Source organism: Chrysochloris asiatica, unplaced genomic scaffold (genome assembly GCF_000296735.1).
Source record: "Chrysochloris asiatica unplaced genomic scaffold, ChrAsi1.0 scaffold00002, whole genome shotgun sequence".
Taxonomy (NCBI): domain Eukaryota; kingdom Metazoa; phylum Chordata; class Mammalia; order Afrosoricida; family Chrysochloridae; genus Chrysochloris; species Chrysochloris asiatica.
The window spans coordinates 8,255,560-8,266,020 of NW_006408520.1; the positions used below are offsets into that span (position 1 = coordinate 8,255,560).

Genomic DNA, 10,461 nt, shown 5'->3' on the forward strand with positions numbered 1-10,461 from the left:
AATGAGCCAGACTGCAAAACCATTTGAACTGCAAGGTTGGTGGTTCAAGTTCACCAGCTGCTCCTCAGAAACTCTATACAGGGTCACCATGGGTCAGAATCGACTTGATAGCACTTCACAACAAGAACAAGAGGAAACTTAAAAAGAAAGACCTGGTGATCTGTTTCCATAAAATTAGCCATTGAAAACCCTATGGAGTACACTTCTACTCTGACACTTGTGGAATCTCCTTGAGTTGGAGCTGACTCAATGGCAAAATGGCAACTGGCTGCTGAGGGGAGGAAGAGGAAAGCAAAGGGAAAATTGTACCATTCCAGCTCCTGATTTTCTCAATCATCACAGGCAAACTTATTCTTTCCAGATGTGAACTTCTTAGCTGATACAATGATATACTTACCAAATTGTCCACGTATGAGAGTAAGTAAAAAATTATAGCTATAAAACCATATAAACCTTGATTAAACAAAGATATCAAGATATGAATCTATTGTTTCTTACCATATCCTTTATCTGGTGTTGTTAAGTGCTTCCATAGGAGCGACTGATGGATTTGAACTGCCAATCTTGTGGTTAGCAGTCCAGGGTTTTTCTACAATGCCACAACAGACGCCTCTATCTAGATCTATACAATTCTGAAGGCAGTGATACCATCTTTCTCTAACTCTGCAGAATTCTGTCCTTGATCTAAACCACATCAAATTGATAGTTTTGGCATCTTGAGGGACTCAAACCTTGCTCCTTTTAAATATTCTTTGAGTTTTTGGAACAGAAAGACGTTTGAAGGGGTACTAGAGTAGTGTTTATGAATCAGAGTGTGAACCGCAAGGTCAGCAGTATGAAACTACCAGCGGTTCCATGGGAGAAAGATGAGGCGTTCTGCTCCAGTAAAGATTTACAGCCTTGGAAACCCTGTGCAGGGTCGCTGTGAGTCGGAACCGACACCACGGCATTTAACAACAACAACAGCAGGTCTGTAGAGTGGATGGGGTAAGGTTTCCCAACAAAATTTTCATAGTACAGCCATTGCTACCCTGGAAGAATATGGAGGGGTATTGTTGTGATGGGGAAAAAAAAATTTCCTCAGCACAAGTTTCCCGGCCTTTTCTCAGCAATGCAGTTTCCAATTTTCTTCAAACTTTCTCATAAAAAGCCCCTGTGATCATCCTGTGTTCTTTAAGAAAACATACCAAGATGACCCTTTTGAGATTCCCCAAAACAGCTAATATAGCTTTCTGAGCTTACTTTTCGGCTTTGAATTTAACCCACCCAACAAATCCCCTCAGTTGGCGCTCACTTATAGTGACCCTGCATAGGGTTTCCAAGGCTGTAAATATTTATGGGCGCAGAAAGCCTCATCTTTCTCTCATGGAGTGGCTGATAGATTTTAACTACTGACATGATTAACAGCAGAGCTCATAACCCAATATACTACCAAGGATCTTTTTTGACATATGTATACATAGTATAAATATCTTTGCTTATATATATTTAAAATTATTCTTAATGAGTTAACACACACAAAGTATTTTTTTTTCCCCCTTCATTAGAAAGCTGGTAATGTAGGTGGTTTGGGAATCAGAGACACTTGAGCTTCATTTCTATCTCTTCCACTTACTAGATGAGTAAATTGAGAAAAAACACTTTATTATTTCAAAGTCCATTTCTCCAGATAAAACCTTATGACAATAACAGATGCATCATAGCATTTTAAAAAAATCAAGATTAAATGAGATATTTATGTAATGGTGATGCTGGAGCATATTTGGTATTTCATTAATAGTTATTGTTTTGCAAGATCACTGACTTATCTGGTGCACATACATTTCCAACAACATAAAGTGACTACACACATGGACCTCACTGGATGGAATACACAGAAATTGAATGGATTATTTCTATGGGAAGAGATGCTGGAGAGGCGCCATATAGTCAGTTTGAACAAGGTCTGGGTCTGACTGTGGAACAGATCATTATATGAAAATTCAAATAAAAAGTTAAGACAAGTCTACAATAGGTAAATTATGACTTTGAGTATATTCCACTTAATTTAGAGACTATCTCAAGAATAGATTTGACACACTGAACAATAATTTGGCACATTGAAAAAGATTAAAGAAGTTGTGAGATGACATCAAGGTTATCACACGTGAAGAAAGCAAAAGGCCATTAAAAAGAAAGAAAGGAAAGAAAAGGTCTAAGTAGATACCAGAATAGCCTTTGAAGCTTGCTCATGATCATACAGTAGCTAAAGAAAATGTAAAAATGGATGAAGAAAAAGTTGAACAGGAGATTGCAAAAGAAATCTCGAAAAGACAAAATAAGATATAATGAAATGTGCAAAGATATTGAGTTATAAAGTTAAAATGGAAGAACATTCTTAGTATTTCTTAGGATGAGAGAACTAAAGAAAAAATTCAAGCCTCAACTTGCAATATTAAAGGATTCTATGGGCAAAATATTGAACAATGTAGGAAGCATCAAAAGAAGATGGGACTCTCTCCAGGAAACCCCGCAATCTCTCAGGCAAATCGGCCAGCGTTTGGCTTCCTGGACTTAGCAGTCATCGCTATTCCAGGGTGCAAGAGATCCGAGGTTATGAAGAACATTTGTACAGATGCGCTTCCTCTTACCATGAATTCTTCAGAAAGGCAAGACACTGTATGTATATTTGGAACTGGAGATTTTGGAAGATCATTGGGATTTAAAATGCTCCAATGTGGCTATTCAGTTGCTTTTGGAAGTCGAAATCCCCAGATGTCCAATTTGCTGCCCAATGGTGCTGAGGTCTTGAGTTATTCAGAAGCAGCCCAGAAATCTGACATCATAATGGTAACAATCCATAGGGAACATTATGATTTTCTCACAGAACTAACTGAAGTTCTAAATGGGAAAATATTGGTCGACGTCAGCAACAACCTCAAAATTAATCAGTATCCAGAATCTAATGCCGAGTAACTTGCTCAGTTGGTGCCTGGAACATATGTCGTGAAAGCATTTAACACCATCTCAGCCTGGGCTCTCCAGTCAGGGGTACTGGATGCAAGACGACAGGTAGTTGTCTGTGGAAATGACAGCAAAGCTAAGCAAAGAGTGATGGATATTGTTCGTACTCTTGGACTTACTCCACTGGATCAAGGATCTCTCATAGCAGCCAGTGAAATTGAAAACTACCTGCTACAACTATTTCCAATGTGGAGGTTCCCTTTCTATTTGTCTGTGGTGCTATGTATCTTCTTTTTCTACTGTGTTATAAGAGAAGTAATTTTCCCTTATATTTATGAAAAGAAAGATGCAACCTTCCTCATGGCTATCTCGATTCCAAACCGTATCTTTCCAATAGCAGCACTTAAACTGCTTGCCTTGGTTTACCTCTCCAGTGTTATTGCTGCCATTCTCCAATTGTATCGAGGAACCAAAATACCACCGATTCCCACCATGGCTGCAACAAAGGGCTCAAGCATAGCATAGATGGTGAGGATACTGTAGGACTGCACAGTGTTTGTTCTGTTTTCATAGTGTTGCTATGAGTCAGAACTGACTTGATGACACCGGAAAACAAAATCATTATTATTATTTATGTCAAGTTCTTAGAAAGTCATGTTAAATCATGCAAGCTCACCATTATTTCTTTCAACACTTTCACATTTATTGAATGCGTCTTTCTACTCATATAACTTAATTGTAATTGACTTTTTCAGGAGAAAGACCAGAATCTTATCCTTTCCATTAAACCAAGAAATGCTGAGATATATATTCATTTACAATGCAGGGAAACTGAGACATAGACAGACTGACAGATTTGGGCATGGAGCCATTTCATTAAGTGGTAACACTCTCTGTTCAGCAGTCTTTCCATGTAGCTTAACTATGAATATCTTTTTAAGGTTAAGTCTGATTTTTGTCATTATGGAAATGTTCTATACATTTATCCAATTAGATTGACTTCTGGGCAGAGCCATCACTCTGAAAGCTAGAATGAAAGCCAGTTATGTTAAAATGGATTTACATGGCAAAGCAAGAAATAAGCCAGCTGTCAGTTTGTCTGCCCTTCAGTCCACTTCACTATTAAGAGTGAAGGCTCTGAGGTTTTGCTTACCGACAGATTGGATTCCAGACAATTGTTTTCTAGCCTGAAGATTTTTGGAAATAAGTGTTTTGAAAGATGCCAGTTGAAAATTTAATTCCAAAATACTTAATGGGTCTCTTTTGGAGAGATGGAAGCTTTGTAAGGTCTGGTGTTTATTGAATGTGAAGGACTTTTAAAGGTATCCAAAAAAAACCCCTAAACATTTTCCATTTTATTCTATTTTAGCATGGCATGGAAAATCTTATTTTATCACTAGATCTGTCATGCAAGTTGAAGTTCTTTTGAGTTTTTATCCTTTAATTTTCATTTTCCTTCCCCTTTACTCTCCTGAGTCCTCTCCTCTCCCCAAATCCTCTCCTCTCCCCTAATCTTCTTTCTCCTCTCCCCCAGTCTTGTTCTTTCTTTTCTTTTTTCCTCCCCAAATCTTTTCTTTTCTTCTCTTTATGGTTCCAACTGTAGGAGTTAGATTGCTTAAAATGTGCCCAGGGCAGAGACTGAAAGAATTGTATTATGCAGACATGCTGTGTTGTGGGTGGGGTGAGAATTTAGGAGAACACTAAGTTCCAAGTAATATACTTGTAGTTGCTACAAACAAGTCTGTAGGAACTTCCTCAGAGATGGAGGTTAATTAGAACCCTCATTTCCTGTGAGATTCAAACACCTAGACCACAGTCCAAATTGTGATAAAAAGAGATACCTGTCACTTTATACCCATACCAGTTGTCTACCCAAGCTTTTCCTCTTTTTAAATCTTAGCAGCAAACATTTTTCTTTGTGTATACTTAAGTATACTTCTTAAAATTAATAAGATGTCTTCAGAAGGGAAACTTTAAAAAACAATTTAAATGTTAATTTCCTCCTAAATGACATTCCAAGGAGCAATCACCTCTTTTCCTCATGGACCTAGGAATTCTTAAAAATGAAATCCTGAGTTATGATGCCACAGTTGTAACTGTCTCCAAAGGCAAGTCTGAGTAGAGTCAGAACAGTCGTTTTGTTGGGAAAGAAAGGTCAACCTTGTTGAATACCTCTGCTTAATTTTGACCAAGGCATTATTAATGTACAAAGTTTGCCCACTTGGTATTTAATTTTAAAAATCAAGCTATAATCTTATTCCCCTCTTTTATTTACATATCTTTTTTGGAAATGTATATAAGTAAAATAAAAATCTTATCCGTGTTCCTTTCTTTACATTTTTCCAGTTTTGAGCATGTGATGAAGTGAAAAAATGCTTTTTACTACAGCTTAATGGTTGAAGTATTATACTTCCTAAAGCTATTGAAGGTGGTAAGCTCAATTCCAATTGAGCAATGTAAACACTTTCACTCTTGTGCTGGGCTTTGTGGGACTGCTGAGTCTTATCTGTCTTCCCACAAGTCTACCCAGTACAAATGTGCATGCTGACAAATGGAATGCAAACAAGTGGCATGCAATGGATACACAATGGGTGAAATATACAGAAACTCTTACAGACCTTTACAAGTGGTATCCTACAATGCCAAGTTATTTTTGTGAGTTGAATGAAGGTTTACAGAGCAGATCATTAGTATTACATTTAACAAATCATGCGCTTTGTTTCAGCTCAGTGATTACAATCCCCTCCATGTAATATCTGACTCTATCTAGGCCCTTCTAATGTAATCCTTTTGAGAGCAATTGGTAGTGCTTGTTGAGCACCATTTATTTCTTCTGGTCTCAGAGTCATGAAGACTGATGTTCATGTGTTCCATTAGTCCACTAGGCTAATTGATTCCAAGCATCTTCAGTTTTCATCACTCTTCTTTCTTCCATACATGGAGAGACAAGTATTCACACCTTAGATGGCTGCTCATGAACATTTAAGATTGCTACTCACTGAAGTAAGATGGAGACCATCGTCTTTTGTATGACAATTGTCCATGATGTCCCCAAGACTATGTCCTGATACTTCTTTTCTTCTTCTTCTTGTGTTATTGAAACACAGCCCAATGCTTTAGCTTCTTTCTTAGTGCCCCCCCACCCCCAGCAGTATGTTTTTCTACTTTATGTAAGATTCGGCTATAGGTAAAGAGGATATTTTAACTGTTAACCTGAGCTTTAAAAAATTTCACCTCCATTTGCTTCAGATTTACCAAATTCTCACTACATTTCATTAGAGTTTCACCTTAACAAAAGAAGATAGTAGAGTGTAGGGTAGGAGAAATAATAATTTGCATTTCCTTTGGGAATGATGTGAGATCAGGTCATTTGTATTTGTGTTTCTGGGAGGAATAGGGCAATGGTAGAACCGATCCTTCAATGCTGAGTTCCAGGAAATGCTGTGAATATTCTGACTACTTAGGAAACTTATCTTGAATAAGAGGCTATTGAAATGACACGTTTCTCAGTTTAAAATACTAATGAATTGTTATGGAGGAAGAACATTTTTATTTGTACCACCCAAGTGGTTCTGATTTCTATCCAGAAGAGCCTCACCTCAGGTCCTAAGTAATAAGAGCTGTAAAAATCAAGGCTATGCAGTCCTTTGAGACCTAAAAAGAAGCTGTAAAAACCAGTTAGGAGAGAACCCATTTCAAAAATGATGAGTTCTGAACATGAGAGTGGTGAGAAGAGAGACATTCAGCAGGAGGAAACCAACATGGTGGACTCTGCAGCTGTAGCTGCCATAGAAGAGGTTTCCAAAGAAAGCAAATAACTAGGAGAGTATGGGAGCTCCTCAGGGCTAAAGAGAATGGGAAAGACTTGAGAATTTAGGTGTGGAATAATCTTACATCCTGGGGTTCAAGAATAAATAATAATTGCATATGCTACTACACCCAGGATATATATCCCTGGCTCTGAATGATTGATGTACCCTGGGGAAGATATTTCAGAGCACAATGACCATTCCAATATCAAGATATAAATGAAACATTCTGAAGGAAAAAGAACAGGCAATTTAAAGAGAAACAAAATTTTTTCTAAAGTCACTTTGATAAGGTCTTAGAATAACAACAAGAGAGTTCTTGTTTCCCACAGCCATATTAACTACAGTATTTGTTCCTATCTGTGTCAATCACTCTTGTTCTCCTCCCCCTCCCCCACTAAGTCAGCATAGAGATGCTAAAACAAATGAAAGAAATGAGGAGGTAGAAGAGCTGAACAGAAAATTTCAAAGATCAGCTCAAAAAGATAAAGCCAAATATTACAATAAAATGTGCACAGATCTGGAGTCAGAAAACCAAAAAGGAAGAAGACAGTCAGCATTTCTCAAGCTGGGGGAATGGAAGATAAATTCAAGCCTTGATTTTCATTATTGAAGGATTCTCTGGGCAAATAATTGAATGATGCAGAAAACATTAAGAGAAGATAGAAGGAATACACTGAGTCACTGTACCAAAAGGAAATGATTAATGTTCAACTGCTTCGAGAGGTAGCATATGAGCAAGAGTCAATGATACTGAAAGAGGAAGTCCAAGGTGCATAGAAGGAATTGATAAAGGACAAGGCACCATGAATTGATGGAATAAAAATTGAAATCTTTCAAGAAAATGAGGCGGCACAGGAGGCACTCACTCATCTCTGCCAAGAAATTTGGAAGATGACTGTCTGGCTGATTGATTGGAAGAGATCCATATTTTTGCCCATTCCAAAGAGAAGTGACCCAATGGAATTCAGAAATCACCGGATAATCTCTTTGATATCCCATGTGAGTAAAGTTTTACTAAAGGTAATACAGAAACAGCTGCAAGCATATATTGACAGAGAACTTCCAGAGGTTCAAGCCAGATTCAGAAGAGGCAGTGGAATGAGGAATATCATTGCTGATGTCTGATGGATCTTGGCAGAAAGCAGAGAATATCAGAAATATGTTTACCTGTACTTTGTTGACTATGAAAATGCTTTCGATTGTTTGGATCATGACAAACTATGGACAACATTGCGAAGTATGAGTATTTCGGAACACTTAGTTGTGTTCTACCTGGACCAAGAAGCAGTTGTTGGAACAGAACATGTAAACACTGAATGGTTTAAAATTAAGGAAAGTGTGCGACAGGATTGTATTCTTTCACCATATTTACTCAAACTGTATGCTGAGCAAATAATCTGAGAAGCTGGGTTCTGTGAAGAAAAACATGGCTTCAGGATTGGAGGAAGACTTATTAACAACCTGCGATATGCAGATGATACAACCTTGCTTGCTGAAAGTTAAGATGACTTAAAACATTTACTGATGAAGATCAAAGAGCACAGCCTTCATAATGGCTTACATCTCAATTTAAAGAAAACAAAAATCCTCACCACTGGACCAATAAACAACATTCTTATCAATGGAGAAAAGATTGACATTGTCAAGGACTTCTTTCTTCTTGGATCAACTATCAACACTCATGGAAGCAGCAGTGAAGAAATCAAACGACGACCGAAGCCATGGTATTTTCATTAACCTTGTATGCATGCAAAAGCTGGACAGTAAATAAGGAAGACCATAGAAGAATTGATGCATTTGAGTTATTGTGTTGGAGAAGAATATTGAAAGTGCCATGGGCTTCCAAAAGAACCAAAAGATCTGTGTTGGAAGAATTGCAGACAGAGTGCTCCTTGGAGGCCAGGATGGCCAAACTTTATCTCTCATACTTCGGACATATTGTCAGGAGGGACCAGTCGCTGGAGAAGAATCATGTTTGGTAAGGTAGAAGGTTAGAGAAAAAGAGGAAGACCCCCAATGAGATGGATTGGCCAAGTGACAGCATCGATGGACTTAAACATGGCAACAATAGTGAGGTTGGCCCAGAATCGGTCAGTGTTTCGTTCTGCTGTGCATAAGGTCGCTATTAGTCAGTACTGACGCAATGGCACCTAACAACAACAACAACAATTCAAAGATGCTAACACAACTGGAGCCTATAGCTAACAGCTGATTCAAGAATTATGCTTTATTAATCTCATATCATGGCCACTTTAATTTTATCCATCTTATCCAAATATTCACAGAGTTATTTGTTATAATAACCAAGTGTTCTTGGTTCTTATCTGCATCCTCACTCCATCTGAATGAAGCCCATCATAACCCCTTGTCTTTCCTTCTCCCTCCATTTAAACACAAGATGATTATATTTTGGGAAATCATAAATGAATGAGTCTGGATATTTACTAGTTTGCCATCCTTCTAAGTGTTTAATTTAATCTGAGTGATCTATTGTGTACTGAAAACACTCCCCACAGCCTGAATGGTATATGAACTTAAAGACTCATACTTTACTAAGTGGTCAACTCATGTACTAAAAGAAGTCATCCTTTCCTGAAGGAATAGATTTGAAATCGATAGGTATATTTTTTCTGAGTCGTGGCTGGTGAGCTTGAATAACTGAACTTGCAGGTCAAACTGACCTTACAGTCCAATGCGTTAACCTTCAGCACCACACTGCTCCTCGGAAACACTATACAGGGTTGCTATGAGTTGGAACTGACGCGATGGCACTTAGCAACAACAACAAGTCTATTGTGGAATTACATTTCTACCTTCTATTTGTATGTCAGCAGTTCATGTGTTGGTGTTTTTGTAATTAGCTGATGAATCACTTTGAGTGACAAAATCTTGGTTTCCACTATGCTGCTGGGAAACAAATAACAACTCTTAAGATCCTTGGGGTCTAAAGCTATTCACATTGTGAAACTTCAGTGCCATACTCCTTAAAAAATGATTGTTTGGGCATTGTTGAATTCATATATTCAGCAAATATTTATTGTGTATTTACTGTAAATAGAAATCCAGAATGTTCCTTAGAAATGAGGATGGTAAATTTTTACTTGCTTACTATAGGCATACGGTAGCAAGCCACAAGTCCAACAGTTCACTCCCACCAAACAGTCAATGGGAGAAAGATGGGGTTTCTGCATCTGCAAGAATTTTCACCCACTGAAATCCTATACAGGGTCACTGAGTTGGAATTGACTAGCTGGTACTTAACAACAACAACGCTTTTAACAAGTCACCAGGGAAGACCAATAGCTAGAAAAGTACATCATTTTGGCAAAGTAGAATGATTATAAATATGGTATAGGATGAGGCAATGTTTCATTTATAAGATTTGTATTTATTAAGCACCTGGCATCCATAGTAGGCATAATGTGTCAGGTACTAGTAGAACAATGTTGGGTTCTAAGTATATAGTTGGAATAGAGATAGATGGGAACTTTGCTTTAAAAGGATGAACAGTCTTCTAGGGAAGACAGGCAATAACCAACTAAGATAAGAAACAAACACATGCATATGATGTTGCTTTTGTTAGGTGCTGTCGAGTCGGCTCTAACCCATAGTGACCCTATGCATAACAGAATGAAACACTGTATAGTTCTGTGCCCCCTAACAATTGTTAATGTTTGAGCATACTGTTGTTACCATTGTGTCAAAC

The 10,461-nt window shown here is 37.8% G+C and overlaps 1 pseudogene; it reads left to right on the top strand.

The window, feature by feature from the left end:
- The first annotated feature begins 2,595 nt into the window (after positions 1 to 2,595).
- Positions 2,596 to 3,463, top strand: LOC102836608 (annotated as a pseudogene).
- Positions 3,464 to 10,461: the final 6,998 nt, after the last annotated feature.